This window comes from Ambystoma mexicanum, chromosome 2p, assembly GCF_040938575.1.
Source record: "Ambystoma mexicanum isolate Mex_15411 chromosome 2p, UKY_AmexF1_1, whole genome shotgun sequence".
Lineage (NCBI taxonomy): Eukaryota > Metazoa > Chordata > Amphibia > Caudata > Ambystomatidae > Ambystoma > Ambystoma mexicanum.
The window spans coordinates 591,904,592-591,921,300 of record NC_090923.1 but is presented as its reverse complement, the minus strand read 5'-3'; the positions used below and the strand labels follow the sequence as shown (position 1 = coordinate 591,921,300).

At 45.4% G+C, this 16,709-nt stretch overlaps 2 protein-coding genes across 4 annotated transcripts in view; one reads left to right on the top strand and one right to left on the bottom strand.

The window, feature by feature from the left end:
- FANCD2OS (FANCD2 opposite strand) overlaps positions 1-12,910 on the bottom strand; it is a 152,878-nt gene extending 139,968 nt beyond the window's left edge. Inside the window, exon 1 of one of the 2 annotated variants that reach the window (XM_069644096.1) lies at positions 12,595-12,910. The gene's annotated coding sequence lies outside the window, so the exon portion shown is untranslated. Of the gene's footprint in view, positions 1-11,453; positions 11,850-12,594 lie in introns of those variants that run through there. The other variant, XM_069644095.1, reaches the window with a different exon arrangement.
- Positions 11,974-16,709, top strand: part of EMC3 (ER membrane protein complex subunit 3) — a 302,422-nt gene continuing 297,686 nt past the window's right edge. The window contains exon 1 of one of the 2 annotated variants that reach the window (XM_069644093.1): positions 11,974-12,112. The gene's annotated coding sequence lies outside the window, so the exon portion shown is untranslated. The remainder of the gene's footprint in view (positions 12,113-16,709) is intronic. The other variant, XM_069644094.1, reaches the window with a different exon arrangement.

Genomic DNA, 16,709 nt, shown 5'->3' with positions numbered 1-16,709 from the left:
AGATGTACATTCAATCTATATAACACCAACAATATATCCCAAGACAATGTAAAGCTCAAGACAATGTATAGCTGGGCTGTAACATCACCTTTATTTGCTTTACTGAGTCTGTAAGTGACTTTTATTTATATCACAGTGCATATAGTAATCAAAATGTTGCCACAATATGCCCAATAGTTCATCCTCCAGTTTTGTGTAAGTCCTATATATTGGATATTGTGATCTAGAAATAAGGTCCCAGGTATAACTCATCATTCATACCCAGTGGACTGATGGCGTCCAAGTGGTAGATCCATTGTAGCTCTCTTTGCGCTAGTATTTTCTGTAAATAGCCACCCCCTGGATTACTTTGAGTATCAGACATATCATTTGGACCACTGAGTGCCTTGCCTATTTGGAGTGTCTATAGACAGGTGATTGGATATTGGCTGTCCTTATGCTGGACTTGTGTTCCATCCAGAGGTCTTTTGCACGCCTTATCGTCTGTCCCAGATTTTAATTGCCACAAGGGCATTTGAGAGCATATATTACATTTCTTGTGTCACAGGTCGCAAAATGACATAGTGTGATCTTTCTGCCCGTATTAGAGTGACAAATATGGTCACCTTTGATAATATTGGAACAGTGTGGGCAGTTGAGCCAGGGGAAGGTCCCCGACTTTGGTTTCTGTAACATCCTCTGTGATTTTCTTTTAATTTGTTCTGCCTTAATAAGTGGGTCACTGAAATGTTTGCCTCTCTTATGAGCCATCATTGGTGGTTCTGGGAATAATTTGTTGAGAAACGGATCTAACTTGATGAAGTTCCAGTTCTTTTTAATGGTCTTTGCTATTTGGTGACTTTGTGCTAAGAATCTCAATGTATGAATCATTCTGGTGTTCTCCTTTTTTGGTTTTGTTCTCAAGGGATCTGGCCTCTTGTGACTTTCAACTCTTGTGATGGCATTATGCAGGACCTCTGATGGGTAATCCCTTTTCCTGAATCTATCGGCCATCAGGTTATACTCTTCCTGAAGTGTATTTGCATTCAACACTATTTTCTTAAGCCTAACGAACTGGCTATAAGGGGGACATTCTTTCAGATGTTTCGGATGAAAGCTACCAAACTGCAGGGTGTTGTTAACATCTGCTGATTTGCAGTAAATAGTGGTTGGCAGATCATTATTTTTAAAGGTAACCATAATGGCTAGGAAATATAAATGTGGTTCCCCGACATCAAGTGTAAACTTGATCTGGCCATGGCATTGTTTGAGGTACTCGAAAAGTTTTAATCATTCTGCTCTACTGCCTTTACAAATCACAAAGACGTATAGTTTCCAAAAGATGATGCTAGTAGTCCAATGTTCATTTGTAAGGATGTGTATCGTTTTGAAATAGAACAAAGATATTGGCATACGTTGGTGCCACTGAGGACCCCATTGAAGTCCCTGAAATGTGTAGGAAGTACTTGCCTTCATACCTAAAAAAGGTTTGAGGATATTAGTTCGATCGCCAGCACCTTGTGTATGCGTACATCTTTGTGGTTTAATAGAGACCACTCCATGGCTTCAATTGCGATATTACCGCCCTTGGCTTCCTTTATGATAATATTGTCATTTTCCTGTAGATCATTAAGATATGTTGTTTCTGCAATTTTGAGGTTGTTGCAAGAACGCCTGTCAAGTTTGTGGGTGTCATCTTCTAGTTTGTGCAGGTCTGATGGAACGACTTGCTGAAAGATTTTGATGGCGTTGTCATTTTGGAAATTAGGTGTGAATTTCGATTTTCTTTTAAGTTCAGGCAGGTTGATGTTTTGTTCCTCAATATTTAAATATTGTATCACATCTTGTTTTGAGATAGACTCCCTTTATTCAGATTCTTGTAGGGTCATCAGAAGATGCGTGTTTCTGAGTTATTTCGGACACCGGTGACCTGTGCTCTTGTCTTACTTCCATGTTAACATTGGTGGCGAAGAATTATTTTAACTTAAGTTTGCACGCAAATTTAAAAAGATCAATTTGTGCTTCAGTATAGTTGTTATTAACCGGTAGTGCGAAAGATAGTCCCCGGTTGAGGACATTATGCTGAAGAGATGTGAGTTCCATACCAGTTTGAGAACTAGGCTTTCATCTTGCTGGTCTTTGTTGCTTCTGCAGCCATGATCGAGTGACTCATCTTTCCAATTCTGGTTCTATGTCTCAGTCTCCGTTTTCCTCCTCTTTTCCCTCTGATCTACCTCCCCGAGCAGATATATTGGTTTTGAGAGGGTCTTGGAATCTTAAATGTTTGTTTGTCATTGTTCGGTCGCCCTTTTTGTAGCAGCGAGTTTGTTCTAAAAAAGTACAATTTGATACATTTCCCATTTGTGTGATCGTTTGTGCGGCTGAATTCTAAGGTTCACTGTCAATATCAAAGCTCCCAGGTGATGTACTGGGACTGCTTTCCCTTGAGGTTGGTCTCAGCATTTCATCATATTTTGGCTGGAATGTGAAGACTATTGCTGCAGTAATCTTTGTTGACTCTCAAGAACTTTTCTTATCAGCACCACATTAAAAAAGCTTGGAATTATTTGCCAAAGAATGAGCAGAATTACCCTAATGCTGTTTTAAAATACATGCAGCATTATCGACATAGGCGGTTATCCGCCCCCCCCTTTTTTTCTATACACATAGCTTGAAATAGCACTAAGAAACACTCTTCAAGATGGCAGCCCCCTGTGCATGGCATTGACCCGAAATGTTCACGAATCATTGACCATGATCACATGACCACACGGATAATATGACCCGACACAATTACAACATAACATGGGGCAGTCTCTCACACAATGGAAGACTACCAAATCCGCTGGTACCCGCACGGAGAACCAGCCCCTGTGCAGATTGAAGAGCCTGCACTTGGTCAGCCAAGGTAAGAATCAGGATTATACCATTTCTGTGCCCCTTTTACTGTGATCCCGAAATTTTTTTAAACATTTATTTTGGCCCCCTTTTCACCCTATATATATGTGGGGGGATGGGTACAGTATATAATTGATGAAGAGGGCGGATGAGGGTGGTCCCCCTGCATATATATGGAGTCAAAAGGGGGTTAAAATAAAAAAGCCCGCATTTTCGGGGGTCGCAATAAACAGGTCGTAGTAATCACATAGATCCTAAGAATCGACAAATCGACTCCCCACAGTCCTGCAAAGATACTATAGTATTTAGAATATAAAGCCACTGCAATTTGCAGCAGAAATGTACAAGATGGTTAAGTGACGAGAGCTTTTTAATACAGTGTACTTGTGCAATCAAGGCTAAGAATGTCTCCCTATATTAGGAAATTGGTATTCGCATGACTCTTGAGTTGGGCGCAATACAACGGGGGACTCTCAACTCAAAATCTACCAGCTAAACCACCACAAGAGGAGGGTGCAGTGTAAACTAGCATGTATACCAGTTTATGCCAAATGAGGCTAATGTCTCATAAAACTATGTAATTTCCCAGTGCAATTAGGTACAGCCATCAATGGAATCTGTAAATACAATGAATATGCCAACTCAGACTAAACCAGTGTCATACGGGGTACAAGACCCACGCGGCCTCTATGAGAGGAGAAGCAAGTAATTTCTCTTCTTCACTCCTATACCAGCAGTTTAAACAAACAGGATTAGAACCTTGAGGAACTCGATTAGTGAACCATTGACATTAAAGGACAGAATCCTGAAACTATCTAAACCATTCAACAACCAGTTATCCAACTGGTAAGTAGTATCATTAACTCTTAAATAGAACCTTCAGATAATTGGGAGCAGACAAATGGAACAGATTGGTTCTTACCATATCCAATAAACACTGTGTTCATTCAGTCTTTTACAATACATTTTTCCTCTCACAGAATTGTGGGTGTCTAGACATTGTACAATAAGCCGCCCACCCCTGTGCACCTCCATCTCCAGCCTAGCAAATCACCAAATCCAAACCCACAGGGATCAATACAGTTCAGAGGCACTATTCACTGCCCAATCTATCCCATTCTGCACATGGGATGTATAATCCAAATACATCATTTGTGTAACCACTTCCCCTATGAAGAGCACTCTTTCATTTTGTTCAGCATTCCAACCACCTGCAGGCAAAGGCTCAATCTGTTTAGTGACGCATGATCTAAGCACCTCAGAAAAATGCCACATATATGCTCACACATATGTGGACCACCATTACCACATTGTATACCAGTCACCACACGACACCACCACATGCTCGCCAGTAACATATTTGGAATACAGAAACCTAAAACATTGTTTGGTAATACTGTTTTTCTCCCTGCTTTCCTCCCTCCATCTGTCCACCCTTCTGCTTTTTCGAATCCTAGCCAATTGGCCTCAACCTATGTTACTTGTATGTATGTATGTATGTATGTATATATGCCCATGAATCATGGAATCCAATAACATGTAACTAGCACCATTTTGAAAGATGTTCTACACTAAATAATGTAACAATATGCATCAACACTCAAACCATGCTCTTGAATCAATCAATGTGAATTTCCTTTGTCACTCTGGTAAAATAACAAAACAGTAACTGCCACAGCCTTGATAAAGACACTGAGTTCTAAACATGTTGTAGTGAAGTGACTCCCAGCCTTCTTAGGTTTACTTGCTAGGTTTATTACCATCTTCATTGGTATCTTTACAAGCAGTCAAACAGGTTACATATAAGTTACAGGTAGGACATATAAAACACTGGCAGCCCATCACCCAGTCCTCTGGCTGAACAACTGACCAGGTTAGAACATTCCCCCATGCATTCATCACTCAAGCATAAACACTCCACATGACATCACAACATTCCTTCTGCAAAGCCAAGCCATACACAACACATCTCCTCCCTTTACATTGCACATCACACACAGCAAAGCGTTACACAAAACATCTCCCCTCTTCCGACAACAGCGCAAGACATTGCACAACACATCTACACACACAGCAACATAAGCCATTCACACCGACTCGCATCATCAGGGCTAGCACACAACACGTGCTCTGACACTCTACCACTCACCTCATACCCGATGCACTGGCCAGGCACACCAGGACCAACAACCAATATCACTGTCCAACTTCGGACCCTGATGAGGGTGGAAAGAGTCATAGAAGCGCACACAGTACAGCTAAACACAGCCGCACCGCATGTGCACCGAGAAAAAAAATAAAATTATTTGTGGTAAATAAACCACAAAGTCGGGGTAGTGTTTGACCATGCAATGCCTAATACCACAGACATGCCCATACCAAAGTCGGGGCGCTACCACCCGTAGACACATACCCCTACACCTACTGGGGGCACTACCACCCAGATACCAAACCAATCACCTTGCATGACTAACTTCAGTCACACCCCGACAATTGGTGGCGCTACCACCTCACACAGCCATACGTGGAATAACCATGCATAACCTATTATAGTCACGCCCCAAAGGAACTGGTGGTGCTACCACCAGAAACACACGTACACTGTTTAACCATGCGCGACTCATCACAATCACGCCCACACCAAACTGGAGGCACTACCACCAGATACCATACTATGTGGCACTACCTCTCAAATACCCTTGTGGCATACCAATCCACATCCATACTGAATGTTAGGCTGAAGGCGCTACTGTTGTATTACTGAATATGTATTCTGGTTACTGTGATGTTGTCAAGGTTCCCTGCCTGCACGAGTGTTGTTGGAATGTTTGAGTATGAGTGGAGCGGGTGATTCTATGGTGAGGCAGTTGAGGGAGTGAACGACGTAGCATGGATGGGGGCTGCAGGCAGGGCGCCGGGTTGCATGATTATAACTTAATAAAAGCAAGTTATACGCTCACGGTTTCCTTGAAGTGATTACTTCAATCGGTGACGAGGATTACCCAGCGTCTGATGAATCCACGCGAAACGAAGGACGAAGGAAAGAGAGCAGCTGCTCTGAACGAAGGCGTCGCGTTTGTTTGTGCTGAGTCTCCTGGGGAAGCAGGAAGTATACATTCAGCTCTACAGGGGGAGCCACGTAATTTTAGACTCTTCGCTTCTATTGGGAGCCGTGTATTTTGTAATTACACGCTTGGATTGGGCTCGGCACGTTATACACGTGCATTGAAGGAAAGGACCCATACTATGTGTCACGATCACGTGATACGGACCTCATTCAGCTACCAGGAAGTCAGACGAGGATAAGGAAATCTCCTCATCCTCGTCTCAGTGAAGCACGAAGAAAAAAAAAACATTTTTATCAAAGAACTTTGGATACATATATCTGAGGAAGAGTCTACGTAAGGTTATAGAGGACTATTGTGGTGGTGTTGCAGTTATAAAACCAAAATAATCAGAGAGAAAAATGCAAGGCATCAGCATTCAGCCACCTGCAAGCTTCCTTCCGACCCCGGGTCAACCTGTGATTGCTTGGTCAGAGTGGAAGGAGTTCTGGTTGAACTATATTCAAGCTGTAGAGCAAGAGGGACTCACCCCTCACAAAAAGAGGTTACTATTACTTCATGCCTTAGGGTTAGAAGGGCAAAGGAAGTTCAGAGAATTACCAGAATTGCTGGGAGATGAAGTTGGTGATGCTGATGAGCATGAAAAGGCCATAAGGCAATTAGACAAGTACTATGCTCTGGAGACTAATGTAGCTATAAACAAATACAACTTTTACACAAGAATTCAAAAGGATAATGAAACTATTGAAGAGTATGTGTCGGCATTGTGATTTTGTCATGGACCTGCCACTTTGGAAACGGTAATATTCTTGATGAACTGATCAGAGACCAGATCATTATCCATTCAAGAGACAGTTTAGTCCAGGATAGGTTATGGATGGTGGGTAACCCGTCCCTACCAGAGACTATTTCCATCGCCAAACGAATTGAACATAGTCAACTGTGTTCCAAAGAAATGAAGTGCAAAAAACAAGAGGCTGCTCACAACATGCAGCAGCAAACCTGCAAAGTGCAAGAAACAGAGGCGCAAGGTTTTGTTAGTACCAAAGGACCAAAGAGCGGTTGGAAGTCACTACAGTCAAAGGTAACAGAATCAAGGGTTTTGAAAATAAAGGAACTTTTCCCAAAGGAAGGAATTGGGTGAAGAATGAACCCAAATCTCAGAACGCACAGACTAAAGACGGGACAGATGCTACAATTGTGGGAGATTTGGCCATTATGCATATGCTGAACAGTGCCCGGCAATAGGGCAGAAGTGCGGAAATTGTGAAGTAAGAGGCCATTTTGCTGTCAATTGTAGACGGAAGAAGAGAATTTCAGCTATTCAAGAAGAAGAAGAATCAGATGAGGAGAGAGTGTTCATGATTCATGAACCACCAGGGGGAGAATTCAAATGCCCAAGTTGTGAAGTAATATTTGACAACTGGAAGATCAGGGTGAAGGTACATAGTTGTTCACCATGGACGATTATCACCAAGAAAACTTGGCAAAAGTTAATAGCATATGGTCTCAAAAGTAAATTGAAGGCATCGGACATAAGAAACCCTGGTGGGTTCAAAGGGTCGAAGATTGAGATAATTGGTTGGTTCTCATGCATCATTCAATTCAAGGATAGGCGTGCACAAGTGAAAGTCTATGTGGCAGAAAAGGGTGTGAATATAGTGGGTTGGAGAGATCAAGCTGGGTTAAGAATCAGATTGGATCCATGCAAAGAAGAACAAATTCTGATTGTTAATAGTAGTCAAGGGCAAGGAGACAAAATGTCAGCGAAAAGAAGTAAAGTGCAAATTAATCTAGGTTTGTTAAAAAATGTTGCACACAGGATCGGCTAAAGAAAGGAGCATTACCGGTCAAACACTTGAAATCCAGACCCATCCCATTTGCCATTGCTGACAAGGTTGAACAAGAATTGGCAAGACTAGAATCAGAAGGAGTCATAGAAAAGATTGAATCCTCGGAATGAGTGAGCCCCATCGTTGTTGCATTGAAGAAGAATGGCAAACCTAAAATTTGTGTGGACCTAAGAGATGGCAACAAGAACATCATAATTGATACTTTTCCTCTTCCGATAATATCTGAAATGCTAAAACACGTTGGAAACGCAAATGTATTTTCCACACTGGATCTTTCGAGTGCTTATCATCTGTTCTGTTCCTTCGCCAATGCCCTACTGCATCTATGATTATAATTGTAACCTGTCACAAGTACAGGTCAGACACTGACGCAGTGCTACTTGTATTTACTGAATGTACCGTCACATTACCATCAAATAAAACATAGAAGAACTCCTTGATAAACACTGCAACTGCAAAATTGCCTTTAGTCCTTCTTTTCTCCAAGTTACTCTCTTTAGCCATTTGTTGGACTTGCAGAAAGTAGCAAAGATTCAGTAGAGAGTTATGATTATTAGGTTTCCACAGATGAACAAGCAACAACCTCCAGTTATCGCTCTAAGGAATCACAACCTCACATTTACACTTCTGGGAACTTGTGGGAGGCCCTGAGAAGCAGTTTGTTATTTTTCCCTTAGGCGGCTGGCCACCATGATCCCCCGGACCCATCACACCCACTGGGTCAGTAAGATCATTTAGGGCTGCACCCTCTCCCATATTCTCTTCTCCATTTTTATGGGATATCTTGGGTGCCCGCAGATTGTAACTCCTCTTGTTCCCCTTTTTTGGCATTTCTGCCGACCAACAGAGGCGGTACTCAATGAAAGAATTACTCATAGTTAGCCAACCAGCCACAGCACTCAGCCCTCTGCCCCACTGCAGTACACTTGACCAAAGCACTTGCACCAAAGCACACTTAAGTTATATCGAATTGAGCTCCTTTCACTGAGCCCTTGTGATAGCCATAAAAGCCTGCTTGGTACTTTGTGCAGGGATTAATTTATTACAGTATCAGACTTAAAATCCTGAGCACAACGGGCTATCGTAGCTCGAAGGTAAAACTAAATTGATAAAAAGTAACTAAATGCCAACAAGGATAGCACCAGGATGCGCTGCACAGAAATTGCAACACTGTGCATTCACCTTCAATGCCACCAATGCTGATATACAATAAAAGGTTTTATGTTCAGAGGAATGATAGTAAGCTCCTGAAATGAGCACAGTTCACACGGAACCCACCAAGGAGTCGGGTCCAGGAGCCCAACACAAGCAACCACCCCTACCCCTGCCTCAGACCCCTCTAGTGACAACAGCAGAAAGTGCAGAGAAGTGTAGCACACTGCTGGGGCATGGGACGAGGGGTGGTGTTGGGGATATAGAGCCAAGGATCGACCACCACACAAATCCACTCTCCACCCTCGTTCTCCTCACTCTCCGCAGGCCTCATCTTCACCTTCCTTTTTCAGATCCTTCAATATTACAACAAAGAGAGGTCCAACTAACAATTAACCAGATCTGTGCAATCGTTGACAAAAAGGAGAGACACGACTTTCAAACCGTCAAGCCGCACCAGGTCTCCAACACTTCCAACCTAGCCGCTACTGACAACTGAGCCAGAGACAATAAGTGCAGAGGCATAGCAAACACCCTGACAATTTAAGCACTAGCCATGGGGTGCTGTTTGTGGGGACATGTCTAAAGGGGCATTAAGGCACACATAGAAGACAGTTAGGGCATAGTTTGTTTGTTTGTTTATTTGTATTGCGCACCAGACCTGAAGATATCAGGGCGCAGAAGTTACAAGGAAGTTCACAGCTTAGGATACAGAAATAAATTACACTCGATAGTGAGTCATGTATAATGGGCATCTCGGACAGTGTTGGAAAGGTGAAAATTGTACTAGGAAACTATCTCATCCTTGAAGGGGCGGTGTCCCAGGCCAGATCACGCAATACAGTATCTCTTCATAGAACCCAATCCTGGCGATTTGCATAAAAGAAAAGAGCATTATGGGAACATAAGTATGTCCAGAATGTTAAACATGTCTTTTTTGTGATTCAGTAAGAAACCCTTTTGAGCTAATAATGGAAGTTGGGCTCTGCAGTTTTAATTGGTCAAACTACTCACCCTAAGAAAAAAAGTTCTACATTGCAGGACATATATACAGTCTGAACCACTGCAAAAAGCATTTGAGGCTTTGGCTATTTCTGTTGCTTAAGCTGAGTCTACTGAAAGTGTTAGTTGAAACGTGGGTTGCTCGAGTTGTGCGTATCCTTTTCTGAAGCCAGCTTCAAGACAGAACACACTGGGAGTATCCATTTCTGAAGCCGAGTTGCTACACGCACAAGCAATCCGTCTTTCATCGAGCATACTGCTTTCAGAAGACTGGGCGGTACTGCAGTCTTCTGAAAGCAGCCTACTGGTGTGAGTGGCGCAGGCAAGCCCATGGATCTAGGGACAGGGTGGCAAGACATATCTTGCTGGAGCCCAGCTCTGTCATGTTCTGGCTCATTTCCTGCACTGAATTCTCATATCAAAGTTAGATTTCCCATTCACTATGCACTAGCTCCTTGTTTCCCAAAGGTAGCTCCTGTATTTTGGGTGATGTCTAATAGGAGTTTGTTTTAGCTCCAGTTGATTATGGTTTATTTCAAACCGCGAATAGGTCAAAAGCATGTTGCTGCTTGGTGCCCTCTTCTGCTCGTGTGCTTACACAAAAATCCCTGCCTCGTCAGCAGTGGCGTCGCTGGGGGGTGGGGGCATGCCCCCCATCTGAAATCCTGGGCCACCCTTTGTGCCCCACTACCTAAGGGAAGCAGTGACCATGTTCTCTGTTAGTGGTGTTATTTGTGATACTCACTGAAGCAAATGTCTGCATATCACACGGCAAATAGTCTCCTTTTGTCTCAAAGCTAGCAGTGATGTTGGTATGCATTCTGGCATCAGTATGAACATGAGCACAAGCCACTTTTCAGGTGTTCCTGTCTGGCTTCTGCACAGCTACCTCCATAGTGTGCAGAGCAGTTTACAGCCCCTCCCATCAGAATGTAGCCCAAGAAACTGCTAATGATGGGCCATTAGTCACTGAATAGTTTCGTGCTTGCATTCTGATGGGAGGGGAAGTGCAGTGGGGTGTGGGTAGTTGGTGTGCACAAAAGCCTCTCTGCAGGAGTGCTTTTGTGACGTCACAAATTACCTTCCATAGGCCACCCCTCAGTTTTGTCTGTGCCCCCCTACTTTTGTCTGGGCCTCTCTGTGTCCCCTCTCATCCCCCACTACCCCCCAAATGTGATTCCTGGTATCGACAGTGCTGGTCAGACAACACCTCCGTTACAATTCCTATTCCGTTCTTTCGCACCATGTGTCAATGCTCCCTTTCATCCCAACGTTCAAGGCACAAAAGAGCGTGAATGCTTATTTAGTGGCCAATGGGGTTAGTTAGTCCTATATTTATGAAAACATTTTGGAAACCTCCAAGACGGTACGTCAACTAACCTGCATTGAAATTGTGGATATTTAAATTGAGAGAACGTGAAAAGGTTTATAAAAAGGAAATACTGTAGCTGCAAAAAAGTCGGAGAATCCCAACTAAATAGTGGTACAAATAGGCTGTCCTCACCTAGAACTTCAAGGCCGTCTGGTTGTTCTACCCTCCGCCGGCTTTCTGCTGGAGGTGGCGGCGACCTCCTCAGTCCCAGGTCTATTTATTTTTTTATCGATTGGGCTCCTAGCAACCCCCAGAGTGTGACGCGCCCGTCGCGGGGCCCGTGAGCCCAGCTATGTGCGCGGGGCATTTTGTGCACTCCCGGAACACGAGAAAAGTCTCCAGAAGCCACAGATGGAATGCCTGGAACAGGAAGGATGCAAAAACAAGATAACACAGCGCAATATTCCATAAGTGAGATTGTTTTCCAAGTTTGGGCCTTCTCAAAGTGTAGATCAAGGAGGACCACCACCACGAAGCTGCAACAAACCCATTACAAGCCTGTTGTCACAGCTGATCTAAAACGGCGTGCGGGATGATGGTACTGCAAAAAGGATGAGTGCCTGAAAGGGGAGGGGGAACCATGCCCGGCACATTCTATTGGATATCGCAGAAGACAATTGTCAAATGTCCTACCAATCGGAAAGCAGCCTCTATAATACTCCAACCCATTAAACCAATCAGGACGAGGCTGCAACAGCATCCTCTAAGAGGTAGCGGTTGTGGCCAAGGGACAAGAGTGTTGCTTTGTGCCGGAGCTTGAAAGATTCCGAGCTTCACCTCAACCGGACACGGTAAGCGAGTTGCGCTGGAGTCCACCGTAGTAAAGTAGAAATGGAAAGAGGGTAAGGGGGAGAGTTCATCGCGAGGCGCCTTGACAGCGCCGTGTGGCCATCACAGAAGTGCCCTACTAGAGAGATGTCAAGTTGCCTCTTGCCAGATGCCTGTCGATCTGTTTATTCTCTGCATTCTTCTCCTTGTAGCCATGGATTTATAAGTGAAAATGTATAATTTCAGGGACGTTAATGTAAAAAAAAAAAAAAAAAAAAATCGGGTTAATCAGCACCTGCCATACAAATATCGAGATGTGTGTTATCTCCCGTTAACGTAAGGGGAGTCTTGCTTAATTGAAGAAGAGTGCTGGGAATACGGGCTACCTGCTCTGTATTGTAAATGCTGTGGTGGTGCGGAATATTTGTCGGGGATTCCATACGCGGGGAATTGAATGCGTTAGAATATCCTTTAGCTGCGTGCTGGCACACAAGTTGGCACTTACCTTGCTCCTCAGCGATGATGCGTCTGTGTTTCCCTAGGTCCCTGCTACAATTTCTGTGGTTAACCATACCATTTCAACATGGCCGCTTCTGTATGCGTTAGAATATTGGATACCTTATCAGACCAGTTCTTATCTGGTGAGCGTCCGTCACGTGATTTGATGCCATCTTGGGGCTAGAAGACGTCACGGGTTTGCATTTCAACAGACACAGGGACAATTCACATACGTGTAGAAGGTGCTGTGACGCTGCCAAGTGCATATTTCTTCCAAGGTGCCCCATCGGGCTCTTAGTGCCTATATATCCACTGGAACTAGTACTGTCTCCAAGGCAATGGCGGACACAGTCCTGTAAATACTGCGCATGCGCACGCTCTCCCTGTGGACGAGTCAATTCAATCTTAATCCGACATTTCCGAGTGCAACACGGTATTTGTATTGCCCCGATCCGGACTGTCACTATTTTTTTTTGCAGAGGGGGGATGCCAAAAATGTATATGGAAAACCGGGCCATTGTCAAAAAATCGTTTATGCTAGATAGCCTAATGTTATGTAAATAACAAAAGTGGCATATTTAAACCTCCTGAGAGCATTCACACCTATCGCAAGAGTCTGCGTGGGGAAGGGAGGTCGTCAAATGACACTGGTGACGGGCCAGCCCACGTCACTACACCCCATCAACCCCCCCCCCACACACACAATTGTGAAACAACACCAGTTAAAGGATATTTCGCTGAGCCAGCAGCACTCGTTACTCTAGTTCATAATCTTTGAGTCTCTTTGGGGGTCGCCACTCTCCCCGCTGGGGGTGCCTCCTGCCTGGGCCCGGGGGCCACCTTCTTGGCACCCCTGGTCCGGTTTCGGTGTCCATCAGGCCGGCTCTTCTCCCTCTTCGCTGGGGGCTTCTGCGCATAGGCCATTGGGGACAGGGGCACCTGTCGAAACCAACTGGCGTTCCTTGTCACTGGCTCGTGTCCTCGATGTGCAGTGACCCTCGACCCTTTTCTCCTCAATACTGTCTTCGGTGTGGTTTCGTGCGGGAGGCATAACTTGTGGGTGGGGTTCCTTGTTCTCATCAATACTGAATCACTGACCCCCACAAGGCTGCTGCGCAGCCGTCTTCTGACAGAGTCTCTCCTGTTGGCCTGCTCCTGCTGTGCTCTCCACCTTGCCGATCAGGTTCTGTCATCCTCCGGGACTGGTGTTTGGGGATGAGAGATGCAACCTTCCACCCTAACATGGACTCAGCCGGTCATATTCCCATGGATACATGCATTGTCCGGTTATGCCATCAGTAACAATGTGAATGCGAGGTCAATGGGTTGCCCCTTGTCGACCACAACCCGTAACGCCTTGTTTAATGTCCTCCATGAATCTCTCCACATCGCCTTTGGCTCTGGGCCAGCATGGGGTAATGCATTTGTGGATGACGCCATAGAACCCCTCGAAATCTGCTTCCTGTTGTCTGGCCGTATGGAATCTGGGATTCTGTTGGCCGCAAAGAGGTTTTAGAGCACCGGAATCACCTCGGTGGCGACCGTCGACTTGACAAACTGGACAAAAGGATATTTTGAGAATTCATCAACCACCACTATGAAGTGTTCAGACTGTCGTACTGTCCCAATGTCCATACTTGGCACCTTCCATAATGCCGTAGCCCTCACCAGTGATTAGATTAGCTGTTCCTTCGCCGCTGACCTTGATGCTTGGCACCAGGTGCACTTGGCCAGGGCATCATCTACCTTCCGTTCCATGTCGAGGAGCCATGTAGAGGAACCACACCTTTTCCCGGATTCGAGCCTTGGTCTTGCTTGCCCCTTGGTGTCCGATGTGAACCAGAGGTGGAATCTTCTCCTGTAGTGCCAGCGGGATGGTCAGCTGAGTGCCCTGCAGCAGGACCCCTTTGTGTCCTACGGATAGCTCCAGGCGGACCCTCCATAGACCCTTCAGAAATGCCTGGGATTTGGGTGTACAGTGCTGGGTCGCTGACAGAAAGGACTTCCACCGGCCAGCCTGTAGCTGGGCCATGAGATCCTGCAGACCGAGTCGCACCTGGTGCCCTCCGCGATGTCGTATAGGGACAAGGCATTGGGGACTGCCGCCCTTGTTATCATATCGACAAATGCTTCGGTGTTGGTTATTCGTCCTCGCTACTCCTGGGTCGTCCTCGCCCGCAGTGTGTTGTGACAGGTAGTCCGCGGAGTTATCTGTTAGGAAAGATTCCCATTTATGTGTAATTTTCCCTCCAGTTGTGTACCCCAAACTTTTTGCTGATGTTAAACACCATAGTCTGACTTTACCAGAGGAGCCCAGCCTTCTGCTGCACTCCTGGGCTTTTCGCTCACATTTTATGGGGAAACTGACATGCCCTTAAGACAGTCGGTACTGGGAGACTTTGTTTCCCTTAGTCCTTTCTAATGTTGCAACTTTTCTGCAACCGGTAACAAGTGTACAATGTACCTTCCAGTACAGTGCACTTGGGTCTATTAGTCATTTCCAGAAGCCCTAGCTAGATACTCTAAGAATTTTTTAGGAGAAGTGCAGATGTGCCTTGGACAGGACTGGTGGCAGCTTATCATTTAGTATATTTTTAACCCTTTCCTGCCAGGTGACCGCGTTTGGCCCGAACAGGTGGCCTGGCTCCAAAATGGCCATGTCACAAGGTTCTTTGTCCTGTCCTTTGGCCATATTGCCCCTTCACCTTCCCCAGGTTGAGCCGACCAGGGTCAGTCCTTATTTGGGCATGCATTCTCCCGCGAAACGGCAAGCTTTCACGGGCTTCTGCATCCCTTGTGTGTGTGCCTCCAGGATGTGGGCTGGGATGTCTGTTCCCAATACACATCCTGGGTGCAAAGAGTCTGGAGTGCTGTGAATGCCTGGGGTCCTAGAAGGTCTGCAAAGACGCTTCGACCGAATGGAATAGTGGGACCAACTATTCTCGGCACCTTCATAAAACCCTGAAAGTATGCTCTCTTAGAAGTGTCCCAGGGCCAACCAGTGGGCTGATCAGCTTACGCAGACTCTTTGCCTTGATACCACCACCGTTTCGAGGAGGCCCTCGAAACTTGGTCTGTTGCTAGTTCTGTGTTCATGGCACTCTCACACCGAATTTCATACACTTGGCGTTTCCAGGTCTGGAGTAAAGTGAGTGCGCCCGAACTGGAGTATATGCGGTTACCGTGTCGCCCAGCCGTGGTGACGAACTGCAGGTGCGCTGCATTCATGTCCCTCTTGCCCATGAAGCCTGCCGCAGTGAAACTGGCCTGATCATCCACAAGGAGTGGAGAAATCGCCACTGTCCCGTTTGGGAATCATTGCTGTATCTTCGTTGCTGAAAGCTGTAGAGCCTCCAAATTGCTTCACTTCAATCTGCAACCGATTGGACTCGACTGCCGAAGTTTGATCCGGTGTGCACCGGGGGTAGGTGAGTAATCGCAACCCTAACCAGTGGCCCCTAGTGCCTCTATCCATTTTTACGCACGAGTGGCCCCTGGGGGCTCTTCTCCTTTCCACTGCTAGTGCGAACTATTCCCAACTCTTAGAATCAACTCTGCCCTGAAGTGGAGGTCCGCCTCGAATAATGGGAACCTATTCTTCATCACCTCACCCACCTTCCTGAGCTGCTAGAGACCCCTGAAGAGACCCCATTTTGCCCATTTGGACTACCGTGTGTGCCAACAGTACAAGTACATTTGAGCAATAGGCTCCACTCTTCTTAGGGATTGGACTGCCTCTTAGTTAGGAGTGTGTTAGATGCAGAAGGGACTAAAGACTATTTGCACTGCCTGTTTCCTTCCCCTTTTTAGGTTGTGGACCCATTTTGTGCATTAACCCTTTAGACCCCATTGGTCTTGTATATATGTATTTAGATAGGATTGTATTGGCTTAATAGTATTACTGTGATTTGATTTGTGTGTTGAAACTCAAAGGCCTTGAAATAAATGTATATGTATTTTTAATATAGCTACACCTGACAGAGTTATTTGTAAGTGTCCTTTGCTCTGTGTGCTCAATTAGGTCTTTCAGTCACCCTCACCCCTCCTGAGACCTAGTCTTGACCGCCGCGAAGCTACCTTGACTGGTCTGGCTTGTCCAGAAGGTTACCCTGTTCCAAGAAA